Source organism: Salmo salar, chromosome ssa21, assembly GCF_905237065.1.
Source record: "Salmo salar chromosome ssa21, Ssal_v3.1, whole genome shotgun sequence".
NCBI classification, from domain to species: Eukaryota; Metazoa; Chordata; class Actinopteri; order Salmoniformes; family Salmonidae; genus Salmo; species Salmo salar.
In genome coordinates this window covers 21139940-21159133 of record NC_059462.1, presented here as the reverse complement: position 1 = coordinate 21159133, position 19194 = coordinate 21139940, and positions in this window count along the sequence as shown.

Sequence of the window (19194 nt, the reverse complement as noted above, 5' to 3'; positions counted from 1 at the left end):
GCGAAAAAAAGGTTGATTCCAGATGCTTCCACAGATACATTAGTCACCCCCATGTGTCCAGTGAGAGGGGGGTATCCTATCCTACAATCCATAATGGAATGTGCCAGTGTGGTTCATCATGTCTGTGAGTCACGAAGAACCAAGATCTATTATTTCCTTCGGAAAAAGTAATGAACATGGTAAAGTTACCGGTAACCCAGGCTACCTTACATATGCATATGTAACATTTACCCAGAAAGTACTAAATAAATCAGTGAATATGTGGTGAAATACTGGAGCATTGTGACCTGGACTACTTTTTCATAAAACCCTGTCTAGGTAAAGTATTCTTTCCTAGGGTGGTTGGAAAAGCCATATCTCCTTGTGACATCACCTTGATTGCTGCTGCAGTGGAGCTGATTGATAGAAGGATAGATGGACGGAGAGGGAAAGCAGAGCCTCAGGGAAGGTTATGTTACAAATAGCTGACAGGTGAGTAATGACAGCTCGATTTATATAATGTTGCCGGGGCTGTGATTGCTACAGGTAAAGTGTTTGCTGTGTTGCTAACTGCCTGCCTGCCTGCAGAGAGATTTGTGTGCGTGTCTTGTCATTGGTCTTATTTTTGTTCCGAGGTGCTGTTGATGTGCCAACTTCACGGAATCAAATCCAAGTCATAAATCACAGCGCTCACCTACCAAGAGACATCCATTTGATCTTTAGTTTTACTTAGCTCCTTTTTAATCCCTTCCCCTTGAGTCCGCTTAATTCAAGATTGAGCAGATCCATGTGTTTCTTGTTTCCTTCAATACCAGCTGCGCTTGGCACCACTAGCTTTTTGACATCCACCAGAAACTGCTTAATGCTTCTTCTGAAAATCATGTTTTCAATCAGTAATCAGTACAGATGCCTTATCTTCATTTGACCCAGTTTCTCACAGCAGGAAAATAATCTTGCAGCAACAGGAAATGTGAATTATCATGTGAATTATAATTAATGGATTTTTTTTGTAGGGGTTGGTATATTTACAGTACCAGTCAAAAATGTGGACACACATACTCATTAAAGGGTTTTTCTTTATTTTTACTCTTTTCTATATTGTAGAATAATAGTGAAGACATCAAAACTATAAAATAACACATATGGAATCATTAATAACCAAAAAAAGTGTTAAACGAATCAAAATATATTTTAGATTATTCAAACCCTTTGCCTTGATGACAGCTTTGCACACTCTTGGCATTCTCTCAACCAGCTTCACTTGGAATGTTTTTCCAACAGTCTTGAAGGAGTTCCAACATATGCTGAGAACTTGTTGGCTGCTTTTCCTTCACTCTGCGGTTCAACTCGTACCTAACCATCTCAATTGGGTTGAGGTCGGGTGATTGTGGAGGCCAGGTCATCTGATGCAGCACTCCATCATTCTACTTCTTGGTCAAATAGCCCTTGCACAGCCTGGAGGTGTGTTGGGTCATTGCCCTGTTGAAAAATAAAGGATAGTCCCACTAAGCGCAAACCAGATGGGATGGCGTATCGCTGCAGAATGCTGTGGTAGCCATGCTGGTTAAGTGTGCCTTGAATTCTAAATAAATCACAGACAGTGTCACCAGCAAAGGACCCCCACACCATCACACCTCTATTCCATGCTTCACGGTGGGAATCACACATGCGGAAATGATCCGTTCACCTACTCTGCGTCTCACAAAGACACAGCGATCTCAGGACAGATTTCCACCGGTCTAATGTCCAATGTTCGTGTTTCTTCGCAGAATCAAGTCTTCTTATTATTGGGGTCCTTTAGTAGTGGTTTCGTTGCAGCAATTCGACTATGAAGGGATGATTCACGCAGTCTCGTCTGAACAGTTAATGTTGAGATGTGTCTGTTACTTGAACTCTGAAGTGTTTATTTGGGCTGCAATTTCTTAGGCTGGTAACTGTAATGGACCTATCCTCTGCAGCAGAGGTAACTCTGGGTCTTTCTTTCCTGAGGCGGTTATCATGAGAGCCAGTTTCATCATAGCACTTGATGGTTTTTGCGACTGCACTTGAATAAACTTTCAGTGTCTTAAAGTAATGATGGACTGTCGTTTCTCTTTGCTTATTTGAGCTGTTCTTGTCGTAATATGGACTTGGTCTTTTATCAAATAGGACTATCTTCTGTATATCACCCCTACCTTGTCACAACAAAACTGATTGGCTCAAATGCATTAAAGAGGAAACAAATTCCACAAATGAACTTTTAACAAGGCACTCCTGTTAATTGAAATGCATTCCAGGTGACTACCTCATGAAACTGGTTGAGAGAATGCCAAGAGTGTGCAAAGCTGTCATCAAGGCAAAGGGTGGTTACTTTGAAGAATCTCAACAAAGAAAAAAATATATATATATATTAAAAAATATATATATATATATATATATATATATATATATATACACTGCTCAAAAAAATAAAGGGAACACTTAAACAACACAATGTAACTCCAAGTCAATCACACTTCTGTGAAATCAAACTGTCCACTTAGGAAGCAACACTGATTGACAATAAATTTCACATGCTGTTGTGCAAATGGAATAGACAACAGGTGGAAATTATAGGCAATTAGCAAGACACCCCCAATAAAGGAGTGGTTCTGCAGGTGGTGACCACAGACCACTTCTCAGTTCCTATGCTTCCTGGCTGATGTTTTGGTCACTTTTGAATGCTGGCGGTGCTTTCACTCTAGTGGTAGCATGAGACAGAGTCTACAACCCACACAAGTGGCTCAGGTAGTGCAGCTCATCCAGGATGGCACATCAATGCGAGCTGTGGCAAGAAGGTTTGCTGTGTCTGTCAGCGTAGTGTCCAGAGCATGGAGGTGCTACCAGGAGACAGGCCAGTACATCAGGAGACGTGGAGGAGGCCGTAGGAGGGCAACAACCCAGCAGCAGGACCGCTACCTCCGCCTTTGTGCAAGGAGGAGCAGGGGAAGCACTGCCAGAGCCCTGCAAAATGACCTCCAGCAGGCCACAAATGTGCATGTGTCTGCTCAAACGGTCAGAAACAGACTCCATGAGGGTGGTATGAGGGCCCGACGTCCACAGGTGGGGGTTGTGCTTACAGCCCAACACCGTGCAGGACGTTTGGCATTTGCCAGAGAACACCAAGATTGGCAAATTCGCCACTGGCGTCCTGTGCTCTTCACAGATGAAAGCAGGTTCACACTGAGCACGTGACAGACGTGACAGAGTCTGGAGACGCCATGGAGAACGTTCTGCTGCCTGCAACATCCTCCAGCATGACCGGTTTGGCGGTGGGTCAGTCATGGTGTAGGGTGGCATTTCTTTGGGGGGCCCTCCATGTGCTCGCCAGAGGTAGCCTGACTGCCATTAGGTACCGAGATGAGATCCTCAGACCTCTTGTGAGACCATATGCTGGTGCGGTTGGCCCTGGGTTCCTCCTAATGCAAGACAATGCTAGACCTCATGTGGCTGGAGTGTGTCAGCAGTTCCTGCAAGAGGAAGGCATTGATGCTATGGACTGGCCCGCCCGTTCCCCAGACCTGAATCCAATTGAGCACATCTGGGACATCATGTCTCGCTCCATCCACCAACGCCACGTTGCACCACAGACTGTCCAGGAGTTGGCGGATGCTTTAGTCCAGGTCTGGGAGGAGATCCCTCAGGAGACCATCCGCCACCTCATCAGGAGCATGCCCAGGCGTAGGGAGGTCATACAGGCACGTGGAGGCCACACACACTACTGAGCCTCATTTTTACTTGTTTTAAAGACATTACATCAAAGTTGGATCAGCCTGTAGTGTGGTTTTCCACTTTAATTTTGAGTGTGACTCCAAATCCAGACCTCCATGGGTTGATAAATTGGATTTCCATTGATTATTTTTGTGTGATTTTGTTGTCAGCACATTCAACTATGTAAAGAGAAAACTATTTAATAAGATTATTTCTTTCATTCAGATCTAGGATGTGTTGTTTAGGTGTTCCCTTTATTTTTTTGAGCAGTATATATATATATATATATATATATATATATATTTTTTTTTAACACCTTTTTGGTTAATACATGATTCCATATGTGTTATTTCATAGTTTTGATGACTTCATTATTATTATACAATGTAGAAAATTGTCAAAATAAAGAACAACCCTGAGTAGATGTGTCCAAACTTTTGACTGGTACTATATCTTCAGGGCAAATCAAGTCAGGAAAACAGATTTGAGAAGCCTTTTTAAACTTTGACTACAATACAAGTTTGCATTTCCTAGAAAATTCCTGCGACATGATGATTAAATTAAGATATGGCATCTCCCTTATAGAAAAACCTCGATTTGTAAAATTTGATTTCACATGTGAAATTTCATATGTGAAATCATGTGAAATCATGTGGTTTTGGAACACTTCACATGATGATATTTCACATGAAGTTTCACGTGGATATATTTCATGAGATTTCACAGGTGATACCCTGCAAACAGGGCATAAAATCATAACATTTGTTGTTAGGATGTCCCCGGAACGTCACACATCTCCAGTGTTTCTAATGTACAAACTGTATTTGACACACTTTACATGATGTATGTCTATTTATGCAGTAATTATTATCCCCACAACCTGTTGGTTTACGGCATTCCAGTCTTCCTGCTACGCCACAATGGCTGTGTCAATAACACATTTCACCTTTATTCCTACACTTTGGACTTCAAAGTAAATCTCAGCTTTGTTAAAAATACACTCAAGAAAAACTATAATATTTATCATAGTCTATGGTGCTTTAGGTCTGGGCGTGACTAGGGGGTGTTCTAGTCTTTAATTTCTATGTTGGTGTGAGTATGGTTCCCAATTGGAAGCAGCTGATGATCGTTGCCTCTAATTGGGGATCATACTTAGTGTGGTCCTTTTTCCACCTGCGTTGTGGGATATTGTTTTGTTTAGTGCTATGTGCGCTACAAACGGCACGTTTATTTATTTGTTGCTTTGAAGTTTCACTAAAATAAATATGTGGAACTCTACGCACGCTGCGCTTTGGTCCACTCATTATAACGAACGTGACACATAGTGATTCAGGAGTAACACTAAAACAGAATAATATGCCCCATCAACGTTAGACAACTATACAGAAAATCCCTCAAATTCCTGAAATAAGTAAATTACATCAATGATCAGAGAATAGCCAGATTAACTGATAAAGATCAGCCTACCCCTAATCCAGAGGTTATGAGTTCAAATCCCAGGTGGAGTCATTTTGAAAAGCCAGTGATCATGTCAAATGTAAACATATTGAATTAAGATGTTTACGCTATTTTAAATGAACAGCGTACCACTTACCTTAAAACCCCCATATCATTTCATTACTACCCTAACAAAACAACATGTGAAATCACATTTTCACATGTGAAATAGGCCTAGCTGTTTTCATGTTGAGCCCAAATGAGACATGTGGGGTCAGTTGTTCACATGTGAAACCATATGTTCACATGTACAGTGCATTCAGAATGTATTCACACCCCTTGACTTATTCCACATTTTTTGTGTTACAACCTGAATTCAAAATTGATTAAATGTATGTTTTTTGTCAACCATCTACACACAATTCCCCATTCCCCACAATGACAAAGTGAAAACATGTTTTTAGATTGTTTTGCACATTTATTGAAAATGAAATACTGAAATATCACATTTACATAAATCCTCTTTGGGCTAGGCGTGCCGCTAGCGCCCCACCTCGACAACATCCGGTGAAATTGCAGAGTGCAAAATTCAAAATACAAAAATCGTAATATTAAACATTCATGAAGATGCAAGTGTCCTACATCATTTAAAAGCTTAACTTCTTGTTAATGCAACCGCGTTGTCAGATTTCAAAAAGGCTTTACAGCAAAGCATACCATGCGATTATCTTAGCAAAGTGCCCCGCATACACCAGCATTAAAAACATTTTCCAAACCAGCAGAGGCATCACAAAAATCAGAAATAGTGATAAACTAAATCGCTTACCTTTAAGATCTTCCTCTGTTTGCAATCCCAAGGGTCCCAGCTACACAACAAATGGTCGTTTTGTTTGATAAAGTCCTTCTTTAAATCCCAAAAAAGTCAGTTTAGTTGGCGCGTTTGATTCAGTAATCCACCCATTCCACTCGTTCAACATACAAAGGAATCTCAAAAGTTAACAATAAACTTTGTCCAAACAAGTCAAACAATGTTTCTAATCAATCCTCAGGTACCCTAATATGAAAATAAACTATAAAATTTAAGACGGAATGTAGTATGTTCAATACCGGAGATAAATAACAAAGTGCGCTCCCTCATCCACGCACGCCACAAGACTACAGTCAAAATGAGAGCCACCTTGAAAAACTACAACTACTAACTTATTTTTCAAAAAACAAGCCTGAAACCCTTTCTAAAGACTGTTGACATCTAGTGGAAGCCATAGGAACTGCAATATGGGAAGAATTCCTTTGAATATCCCATAGACAAGCATTTGAATGGACTGTGACCTCAACAAAAATGTTTTCTTATCACAGCCATTAAACTCTAACTGTTTTAAAGTCACCATTGGCCTCATGGTGGTTTCCTTCCTCTATGGCAACTGAGTTTTGAAGGGCGGCTGTATCTTTGTAGTGACTGGGGGTATTTATACACCATCCAAAGTGTAATTAATAACTTCACCATGCTCAAAGGGATATTCAATGTCTGCTTTTCCCCCATCTACCAATAGGTGCCCTTCTTTATGAGGCATTTGATCTTTGTGGTTGTATCTGTGTTTGAAATTCACTGCTCGACTGAGGGACCTTACATTTAACTGTATTAGTAGCGTACAGCGATGAGGTAGTCAATCCAAAATCATGTTAAACACTATTATTGCACACAGAGTGAGTCCATGTAACTTATTAACTGACTTTCTACTCCTGAATTTATTTAGGCTTGGTTTAACAAAGGGTTTGAATACTTATTGACTCAAAACATTTCAGCTTTTCATTTTTAATTAATGTCTAAACATTTCTAAAAACATAATTCCACTTTGACATTATGGGGTATTGTGTGTATGCCAGTGACCAAAAAATTAAATGTAATCCATTTTAAATTCAGGGTGTAACACAACAAACTGTGGAAATAGTCAAGAGCTGTGAATACTTTCTGAAGGCACTGTATTCAATTTAGAGTTCACATGTTAACACCACATTTTTCATGTTTAAATAACAACATGTTTTCACCTCACATATGAATTGTGAAACCTAACCCTCACATATGGAAACTGCATTTTCACATGTCAAAAGTTTTTCACGTGAAAATCGAATTTGCACTTTCACATGTGAAAAACATTCATGTGAAAATCTAATTTGCAGTTTTAAATGTGAAAAACTTTTGAATGTTGTCACGTGCAGTTTCATGGTGTCACAATTCTCCATCCCATGTTGTCTCATTTATTTCACGAGATTGTGTTTCGACATGTGCTCAAATGTTTTCACGTGTTGTTTTATGTTAACACTTTGCTTTTACATGTTGATGCATGCTATCACATTAACTTGACATAAGATCACGTGATCACGTGATTCATGTGATTTTTCAATAAGGGCTGTACTTCTAACCTACTTTTGTTTTGTCAATCCACAGATGTGTAACTCACAATAACAATCCATTATAACCGACAAAGCTTTTAATATTAACAAGTAAGTTGTGGAAAAGCCCCCCCCTTTTTGTTTCTCCCTCTGGCCTCCTCTGGAGTAGACTTGCACAGGGGACGTGGTGGGGAGTGGGAAAGTGGAAATGCTAGAGGATGGGAGGAACAATGACCTCAGCACTGAGATCTGTTCACCACATTAGGCTAGGAGGCCAGAGAGACTGGGCTAATTATCTAGTTTCCTGGAGCCACGGAGGGAGCAGAGGCCCTGGCCTGGCCTCATACTGGGCTGAAAAGTGGTGAAGGTTTACACCACTGGGTGGTACTGAAATTTTGAGTCAGAGTTTACTTTCTTTTTAGAGAAGATTTGGGGGTTGGGGAGGTAGGAATTCCCCCTGTCAGGGCTGATTTACTTTAGCCTTCAGACACCAAAGGGTTTTTGTCAATGCTTATTAAATGTTATATCTTTACTGTCTTCACAGTGAAATGAAATGTCCTTTGGACCTACTGAATATTGAACTGCATTAGGGAAGATACATGATGTGAACACAACAACAATAGCCGTTGAAAGGACAGCACATTTTAAATTCAGGTAATTACAAAGGTTCAACTGAGTCATCTGTCTAACATTTGTTTGACATTCTGTGGTCCAGAGAAAGCCTTGAGCTGATTATAAATCCTCTGATGTGGCCTTCACTTCGAACAGTACCACCAAAAGCATTCCCAAGTCTAGACGATAATCTAAACGATATATTTGAACTGCAATACAATGTACCAACTTCAAACCATTCACTGACAGTGTGTACTTTGATATTTTCCTTCAAAGCAGCCTGGTCTGATAGACTAGACGTAACATAGTAAATCTAAATCTGGGACACTCAAATTAGCATGATATATGTAAAGCTTGGAAGGGTTACACAAGACAGATGGTTACTTAACAAGGCAAAAATTAAAGTAGGGTGGATGGGAGCCGTATAACGCAAATGTCTTGCAACCCAAAGGTTGCGAGTTTGAATCTCATCACGGACAATTTTAGCTAATAAGCAACTTTTCAACTACTTACTACTTTTGAGGTACTTTGCAACTACTTAGCATGTTAGCTAACCCTTCTCCTAACCCTAACCTTAACCCTTTAGCTAACACTTCCCCTAACCCTTTAACCTAACTCCTAAACTCTAGCTTAGGTAACGTTAGCCAGTTAGCTAACATTAGCCACCTTGCTAGAATACGTAACATATCATACTTTTAGAAAATGTGTAACATATAGTTTTGCAAATCCGTAACAATTTCTACATTTGGAAATTTGTAACATGAGTTGTAATTCAAAACATATCATACAAAATGGGTGATGGACATCCACAAATTAATACATACCATATGAAAATTAACATATCATAATAAATTGTGTCTTCGATTTACATACAAAATAATACGAAATGCTCTGAGACCAGGTTGCTCAAAGATGTGTTGGTGTAAGCAATAGATGGAACTGCTCTTAGCCTGACAAAGGCTGGGTGAAGCTATTATAATATTTGAAGGCATTCAAATAAAAGAGCACTCCTACAGATGTGGGACATGTTGGAAGGTAGGTAGGTTTGAGATAAAGCCTTCAAAGGTCTAGTCTGAAGATGATACATGTTGGTGTAAAATCAAATTGCGAGTCTTCACATAACAGAAAATCATATAGCTTAGAAAGGTTCCAGAAAACTTGGAAAATTCACCAAACATTATCCAAGATCCCCATTAAGTTCTATTTACATTTAACAAAATGTTTTTCAGAAAATGTTTTAAATGAAGTATCCTTGGAAAGTTCTACTAATGTTCACTAAAATGTTGTACACGTCTGTAACAACCACAACAGAATATTCCCCAAATGTTCTGATTAGGTTTCCAGTTAATGTAATAAAACAATGTAGCAGTAATGTTTTTAGAACATACTGCCGCAACAAATTGTGAGAGCAATAAAAATGGTTCTGAGAAAACATACCGGGAATGTTCTGCTAATGTTGATGGAACTCTTGTTAAAAACACCCATAACAACAAGCAGAGAATATTCTCACAATGCTCTCATAAAGTTAGTGTGACGTTATGACATGATTGTTCCAATGATGTTCCCTAAACATTCTTCAGCAATAAAATGTTGGAGCAATAGAAGTTGTTCTAAAAAATAACATACCTTTAATATTTAGCTAATGTTGATGGAGATATTAATACTAAACACCTACTAGAACAGGGTTTGCCAACTGGTTGGACATAAAAGACACCAGCAAATCAGATCCAAGTGATTTTAATTTTGGAAATCTGTTCCAAAGTATTCCCACATATGTGATCGCATACAAATATAAGCAAGGTTTGAAATTATTATGTGCTAGTCATATATTACATCTGTTTGGGCTTCTTGTTGTCAATTTGAAGCCTACAAATTATTTGTAATTATGTTCCGGGCCCCTGACCATCCACTCAAGAAAAAATCTGCCCATGGCTTTATCTAGATCATGGATGGGCAACCTGTCCTCGGGGGCCGGAGTGGTGTCACTTTCTCCCCATCCCTAGCAAACATCTGATTATAAACAAATTGCATTTTAAATTGAAGATCATTATTAGTTGATTATTGGAGTCAGATGTGTTAAATGGGGCTGGGGCAAAAGTATGACCCCAATCAGTGGTTGCCCATTCCTGATCTAGTTGATGATCCCTGACCTATAACAACATACAAGAAACATTCCTGTGAGACTTATTCTGTAAGATTATGACATGATGATCAAGAATTTTTCTAAAAACATACTTCAACAATAGTGCAAGTAGTTCTGAAAACATTTCTGCAATTTTCTGCTTATATTGATGAGAAATGTTTAACATTTTTATATAAAGTTGCCAAACTTTTAAACAAAAGGCATTTCAATCTTCTATAGCTTTTTTAAAGAATGGTAATCGAGTATATTTTAACCTGCGATCTGCCATCTTCAAGCCCTGTAGGCAACTTAGTCTGCTGCGCCACCAGGATCCTAACAATTATGGTGGATTTCCTTTTTTACTGAAGTCCTTAAATTACATTATGATCCAAACTATGGCAATATGTGTTAGTACAAAGGGGCGTCATGAACCCCCAAAATCTGAGGGGGCACAAAGTATGTCAGGATGGCTGGGGAGTTGTCCAGACGGTTGTGAAGTTGGAACATTTTGTAAAAAATGTCAATTTTTCTGCATATTTAAGTATACTTCTTGATCTGTCTGTATCCTCCTGACTGGTGGTAAAAAAAATAAACGTAATATGCTTCTCTGCATCTCTGCTAAACTCTGGGTAAAAGTTTGAAAGGACTGTGAGTAATGTGACTAGTTATTGCTTGTTTTTCTAAAGTCTACCAATCTTGCCAGTAGGCATGCTAGCTAAGACACAGGTAACTGCCAAAATAATGGAAACACTTGAGTAAGGTAGAGGTATAAAGTATATTGAAAGCAGGTGCTCCCACACATGGTTTCTGAGTTAATCAAGCAATTAACATCCCATCATGCTTAGGGCAGGCCATTATTTTGGCTACCATGGCTATGAATACATAGGATGACAATGCCCCCATCCACAGGGCACAAGTGATCACTGAATGGTTTGATAGCAAGAAAATTATATAAGCCAGTCACCAGACCTCAAACCAATTAAACCCAATTGGTAGATTCTGGAGCAGCACCTGAACAGCGTTTTCCACCACCCTGAACAAAACACCAAATTATGGAATTTCTTGTGGAAGAATGGTGTCACATGCCTCCAAAAGTGTTCCAGCCACTTGTAGAATCTACGCCAAGGTGTATTGAACCTGTTCTTGTTCGTGGTGGCCCAACACCCTATTTAGACACTTTATGTTAGTGTTACCCTTATTTTGGCAGTTACCTAGCTACTCTAACTTGATTGATAGCCTGAAATGACTTCTTAGTAGATAGGTTCCCAATCTGGTCTAGCTAAAGCAAACTTCATACAATTTCTTGGTGGCTAGTAGTATTACAGAGAAACAACAACCACCATATTATTTAATTGAAAAAACATTGAACATCTCATTCTAAAATCATGGGCATTAATATGGAGTTGGTCCACCCTTTGGTCCTATAACAGCCTCCATTTTTCTGGGAAGGCTTTCCACTAGATGTTGGAACATTGCTGCGGGGACTTGCTTCCATTCAGCCTCAAGAGCATTAGTGAGGTCGGGCACTGATGTTGGGCGATTAGGCCTGGCTTGCAGTTGACGTTCCAATTCACCCCAAAGGTGTTTGATGGGGTTGAGGTCAGGGCTCTGTGTAGGCCAGTCAAGTTCTTCGTCACCTATCTCAACAATGGACTTCGCTTTGTGCACGGGGACATTGTCATGCTGAAACAGGAAAGGGTCTTCCCAAACTGTTGCCACAAAGTTGGAAGCACAGAATCATCTAGAATGTCTTTGTATGCTGTAGCGTTATGTTTTCCCTTAACTGGAACTAAGGGGCCTAGCTCGAACCATGAAAAACAGCCCAGGCCATTATTCCTCCTCCACCAAACTTTACAGTTGGCACTATGCATTGGGGAAGGTAGCGTTCTCCTGGCATCCGCCAACTGCAGATTCGTCCATCAGACTGCCAGATGGTGAGTTCTCACTCCAGACAACTGCTCCAGAGTCTAATGGCGGTGAGCCTTACACCACTCGAGCCGATGCTTGACATTGTGCATGATGATTTTAGGCTTGTGTGCGGCTGCTCGGCCATGGAAACCCATTTCATGTAGCTCCTAACGAACAGTTATTGTGCTGACGTCGTTTCCAGAGGCAATTTGGAACTCGGTAGTGAGTGTTGCAACCGAGGACAGACAATTTTTACGCAGTACGCGCTTCAGCACCCGCCGGTCCCGTAAGCTTGTGTGGCCTACCACTTTGTGGCTGAGCCTTTGTTGCCCCTAGACATTTCCATTTCACAATACAGCACTTACAGTTGACCAGGGCAGCTCTAGCAGGGCAGATATTTGACGAACTGACTTGTTAGAAAGGTGGCATCCTATGACGGTGTCACGTTGAAAGTCACTGAGCCTTTCTACTTCCAATGTTTGTCTATGCAGATTACATGGCTGTGTGCTCAATTTTATACACCTGTCAGCAAAGGGTGTGGCTGAAATAGCCAAATCCACTCATTTGAAGGGGTGTCCACATACACTATATATACAAAAGTATCACTTGTCATATCCCCACAATGCTCCCACAACCTAAATATATGTTTTTGGAACTTTTAAAGAACATAAAACGTGTTCTGCAAACGTTCTTGCAACATCAGGCTAATGTTTTTTCAACCTAGTAGAAACATTGTAATCATCAGCACAACTGGATAGTTTTTGTGGTTTGGGAACATATCTCTAGTCATGTCGCCACAATGTTACCACAACCTACAGAAATGTGTTAGGAATTTGTAAAGAACATAACGTGTTCTGGGAATGTTCTGGTAACATCAGATTAAATGAAACATTGTATAATAATCTGCACATCTGGACAATTTTTGTGTTTTGGGAACATACTATATCTTTTGTTATGTCCCCACAACTTTCCCACTAGACCAGTAGTCACCAACATTTTTGAGTCAAGATCATTTTTGCAGTCAAAACGCAAGCCAAGATCTGCCGCTTAGATTTTTTTTTACATCAACTTAAGAAAAACAGTTTTGTAAGAATGAGGTTTGTGCAGTAGGCCTAATACATTATCACAGCATATTAGCTGTATGCCGAACTTTGATTACAAAATAGATCAGTTTTGGTGTAGCACTTGCGAGGCACATCTGAGCATAAATTGAAATAATTTGCAAATAATTAGCTTTTTATTTTACTGCATTGATGGTATCTGCATCTGATGGTCAGTGTGCTTTCAAGACAACTGGGAACTCTGAAAAAAACTAGGTCAAATCATGACATCAGTGATGTCCAGGTCAGAAAGTTGGAGGTCTAGAACGATGTCAGAGTTTCTGACTTGGAATTCCGAGTTGGATGACTGTTCAAAACTTTTTTCCCCAGTCGGATCTCTGAGTTCCCAGTTGTCTTGAATGCACTGAAGTCAGAGATTTTTGATTTCCCAGTTGTTTTGAACACGGCATCAGTCTCAGCAGAGAGCAGCAGAGGGTCCCCTAACTTTAACCCTAACCCTTACCCTTAAGCCTAACCCCTAGCCTCCACCTAGCCCCCTTGCTAATGTTAGCCACAACAAATTGGAATTCGTACCATATATGTATTGCAAATACGTAACATATTGTACAAATTGCAATTCGTAACATATGATACGAAGTAGATGATGGGCATCCACAAATGAATACATATCATACTAAATGGAATGAGACAGATTTACATTTACTATGTTTCATCTACCCCTGACTCAAGGTTGTCTCCTTGGGGCCTTTGTGGAAGTGGAGGCTATACCGATGTTGTTTGTACAGTTAGATGTCATGTTTGTTGTTCTTCTGCTGTTGAGCTCTCTGCTTTGTGCAGCATGTCCTCTGTCTTTTCTGGTCTATCCCTATTGTTATGGAACTTTTTCAGTATTTGTTTCTTTTTATTATTTTGTTAACAAGTCTCAATCACTGCGCAAGGCACTGTGGGAAATATGATATGATTGAGCAATTTTCATATGGAGTTTTCTTGGAAGGATACCTTGGTTTTGGCTAAGTTTTAATTTTGCTTTCAGTTTGTTCATCTTCTGCCCCAGAAATGTTCCTTTCAAATATTTAGTTGTCGTGAACTTGGATCCCTATAGGAATGTTTTCATTATTTGCATATTTGCTGCCTTTCTTCTTCCAACTTCCCTTCAAAATGTCTGCCTTGGCCACGCTGTATGTTATGTTCCAGCAAAGACATCTGCTGCATTATCCTCCACAAAAAATCACTTACAAACATAATAATTTTTGGATTATAACATCTTGATTAAAAGACAGCATCTTTTATATGTTTCTACCTTTCAAACAATGAACACCTTTGTTTTGAACATGTCTGAGTTTGCCAACAGGCTTGAAATCAGTTTGTTTTGAAATCTATAATTTCTGGTAAAAATGTGTTTTTACCTATATGACATCTGAAAACGAATATCTACATCTTGAAACTACATAACCTAAACATCCAAGCATGACCGACACACAAAAACTGTGAGATACTGAACTGTATATTGTCTTTTCACAATTCTCCTAGGAAGCAGCAGAGACATTCTTACACTGAAGCCTCAGTATTCAGTATTAGAAGATACTGCTTCAGCTAATTTTATGATGTAGTATTCATTGCACAATAGATGCATTTCATAAGGACACAAAGACACTCTGGGATCATGTTTAAGACTTCACAAGACCATCCCTTCCTTTTTCTTGGACTTGATTTATGTAGTCACAAGTCAGATTCTGATTCTTTATTAGTCATGTTAAAAATGTGTCTTGGTCCAAGCAAGTCTGAAATATCATTTGTTTACATACCTCACTCGATTTTACGTCGTGACAAGAAAAATGACATTTTCAAACTGCACCTCGCTGACATAAAAATGCAACAAAGGCTTGGGAAAGTCTACTGTAATGTGTGATGTGAAAGAGACTACCTGCACTTAACACTTCTCTTCTCTACTCTTCTGGTGGTCTTTAAGCAGTGCTCTCCTGTGGGATCTAGGTCTGTAATCACTGGAGAAACAGCCTAGCCCCTAGGGCACAACCACAGTGCCTAGGTCCCTATCTGGAAGACTGGGAGACAATGGATAGTTACAGCCCTCAGGACTACTGAGGAATACATTGTTTACACTCCTGAGAAATGAAACTCAGACTTGATTCAGTTGTGTATAAGTTTAGCATTGGTTAAGGTGTGCATTGAGGCATTTCAGGCTGAGGAACATTTTCAAATAATAGCCAAGCCATACATTTTTTTAATGCATAACCTATCGACAGCATGTATTATGTGTTTAATGTTCAAACTATTAAGGCTAATCTCAACTTGACATTCTTACTGTATCTTCCATGTAAGGCACTTGATGAATATTAATAGGATTCTTCCAAGCCTAGTCCCCAATCCCCACCCCTGCATTGTCTGACACTGCTAGGAACTTTTAGCTCGAACACAGCCCACGCCATAGCTTCACTTAGTTGGCGTCGTGGCAAGAGAGGGGGATGAAGTGTCAACATTTATTCAGAAGTCTTGTGGATTCATGTTTAAAACCACATTCATAGGGAAAGGACACTCAGTAATAAAGTTCGTAATAGGAGACCTCTCTTCTGTTTTCTTTTCGACAGGGCAACGAGAATGAAGTTCAACATGAACATCTCACTTGTATCCCTCACTTTTATTAACCTTAAAAAAACGAATTAAAAAAATACAATATTGTTTTTTACGCATTTCATTTACACACTTGCCCTGGGTCGTTTTAAATCCAGTGAAACCACCTGAACTCATCCAATAGTAAAATAACTTTTAGTTTTCTGTTCATAACCGTTTTGTGATGGTGTATTTTATGGTGTGCCCTACTAAACACAACCCTGGTAGAGACTATTCTCCTAGCCTGCTCCTCCATCTGGGCTCTGTTAATAGCAGTGACACACAGCAACTTCAGATAATCTGTCTTCCAAATTTCTACCCATCACAATTGTTTTTTTTTCTCATATTTATAAGTAGGCTGTAATTATGCCATCATCCAGGCATTGACATTCCAGGATGCTGGATCACAATTTGCCGTCGACAAATGGAAGAACATCAATCGACAGCTCATTGATAATGAGGGAAACGTACTCCCTTCATCATCTAATGTTGGCATAACACTTTTCAAACAACCCCATCTTGTTTGCTTTTGCCTAGTTGTGGATGTTCATTTCACATTAGTTCAGTATTGAAAGAATGTTGTTAAGTGTTAATTTCAGTGACTAGTTAACCATGTTATAGAATGTTGGAAAGTATGAGGCATTGCCTCTGAATTTTGAAATGACTGAACTAGTTTTTATATCTGGTATCAGTACCCCACCTAGTGAGCAAAGTGTTTATTGCTAACTCTGAAAGACAGCTTGCCTTGCCCTATATACCCTTTAAATCCAATCTCTTCGTACAAACTCTCCAGTGATAGTTATGTTGCTCTACTACTTGTTGGTGCCGTGGGATTTATGTGACATGATGGTAGTATGCCTATATTGGGACTGAATAGGTTCATATTGATATTCAGGTAGGTAGCCTAGTGGTTAGAGTGTTGGACTAGTAACTGGGAAGGTTGCAAGATCGAATCCCTGAGCTGACAAGGTAGAAATCTGTCGTTCTGCCCCTGAACAAGGCAGTTAACCCACTGTTCCTAGGTGGTCATTGAAAATTAGAATTTGTTCTTAATTGACTTGCCTAGTTAAATAAAGGTAAAATATATATTTTTTATTCAAGGTCCACATACAAAAGGTATGTAGACACCCCTTCAAATTAGTGGATCCGGCTATTTCAGCCACACCCTTTGCTGACAGGTGTATAAAATCAAGCACACAGCCATGCAATCTCCATAAACAAGCATTGGCAGTAGAATGGCCTTACTGAAGAGCTCAGTGACTTTCAACGTGGCACCATCCTATTTGTAAGTCGCTCTGGATAAGAGCGTCTGCTAAATGACTTAAATGTAATGTAAATGTAATGCCACTTCTCCTAACAAGTCAGTTTGTCAAATTTCTGGCCTGCTAGAGCTGCCCCGGTCAACTGTAAATGCTGTTATTGTGAAGTGGAAACGTCTAGGAACGACAACGGCTCAGCCGTGAAATGGTAGGCCACACAAGCTTACAGAACGGGACCGCTGAAGCACATAAAAATTGTCTGTCCTCGGTTGGAACACTCACTACCGAGTTCCAAACTGCCTCTGGAACCAAGGTCAGCACAAGAACTGTTAGTCGGGAGCTTCATGAAATGGGTTTCCATGGCCGAGCAGCCGCACACAAGCCTAGGATTACCATGCGCAATGCCAAGCGTAGGCTGCAGTGGTGTAAAGCTGGTCGCCATTGGACTCTGGAGCAGTGGAAACGCGTTCTTTGGACTGATGAATCACTCTTTACCATCTGGCAGTCCGACGTTTGAATCTAGGTTTGGCGGATGCCTGGAGAATGCTACCTGCCCCAATGCATAGTGCCAACTGTAAAGTTTGGTGGAGAAGGAAAAATGGTCTGGGACTGTTTTTTATGGTTTGGGCTACGCCCCTTAGTTTCAGTGGAGGGAAATCTTAACACTTCAGCATGCAATGACTTTCTAGATGATTCTGTGCTTCCAACTTTGTTGCAACAGTTTTGAGAAGACCCTTTCTTGTTTCAGCATAACAGTGCCCCCATGCACAAAGCGAGGTGGTTTTGGAATGAGATGTTTGACGAGCTGGTGTCCACATACTTTTGGTCATGTAGTGTATTTCTTGTTAGTAAATTGTGTAGACAAAATGTAATTATTTTGTATATGCCTCATGTGACCTGTATTTATTTCCTGGAAAAGTGTCACAGAGTGCAGAATTTATCATGGATGCTTGAGTGTGGGCATCTGAAGAAAGTGATGTATCTTAAAATGGTATTTAGAAACGTTATATCCAATACATTGGAATTTGAACCCAATCAAATTGAAAGAGTAACTTCAAAGAGTTATTTCTGAAAACGGATCATAAGCGTAAAAACGAATTTTCAACATATTGGTGCAACCAGCTTTGGTCCTACAAAAAAGGTTTAAACCAGGGTCTATCAACATTACACTTCTGCAAGAAGCCTATTCTACTCTTCTCACAGAGTTCAAACCAGGGTCACACGTCACTTTTCGGGGAGGCCTGCAGGGTGATAATGAGTTGTGAAATCTACAATACATTTGTGAAAACCGCTCAAATGTGTGATAACATATTGTTCAGTGTAGAGTTGTTCTTATTAAATCTTGTTCTGAGGGCAGCTCTGCCTCGAGGGCACAGAACAAAGGGTTTGAATCCCACCCAAAACCCTACATTTTAACCATTAACTAATCTCTCATGGACAGATTCTGCACATAAATAGAATAATCTGTCGTGACGGGATGGAATATGTACACTCTTAGAAAAAAGGTGCTATCTAGAACTTAAAAAGGTTCTTCGGCTGTTTTTGGTTCCAGGTAAAACCCTTTTGAGTTCCATGTAGAACCCTTTACACAGAGAGTTCTACATGAAGCCCAAAAAAGTTCTACCTGGAACCAAAAAGGTTCTCCTATGGAGACAGCCAAAGAACCCTTTGGAACCCATTTATCTTAGAGGGTAGGATAACGAGCAGCAGTAGGTCCGGTGTTTGGGTTTACATTACTAAGATTGGGGGCTTTGACTGAGTTTCCTTTTGCGAGGGGGGAGACTTCACAAACCAAAACTAAATTACGCAACATTTTAGTTCTGAGTCAACTGAGATTAACCATTCACATCAGAGGAGGCTGGTGGGAGGAACTATAGGAAGACAGGCTCACTGTAATGGCTGAAATGGAGTACATGGAGTCAAACACATCAAGCATATGGAAACCACGTTTGACTCCGTTCCAATAACTCCATTACAGCCATTACAATGAGCCTGTCCTCCTGGAGCTCCTCCCACCAACCTCCTCTGATTCACATCTTGCCTGGATATTAGGTGGAGAAGAGTTTCT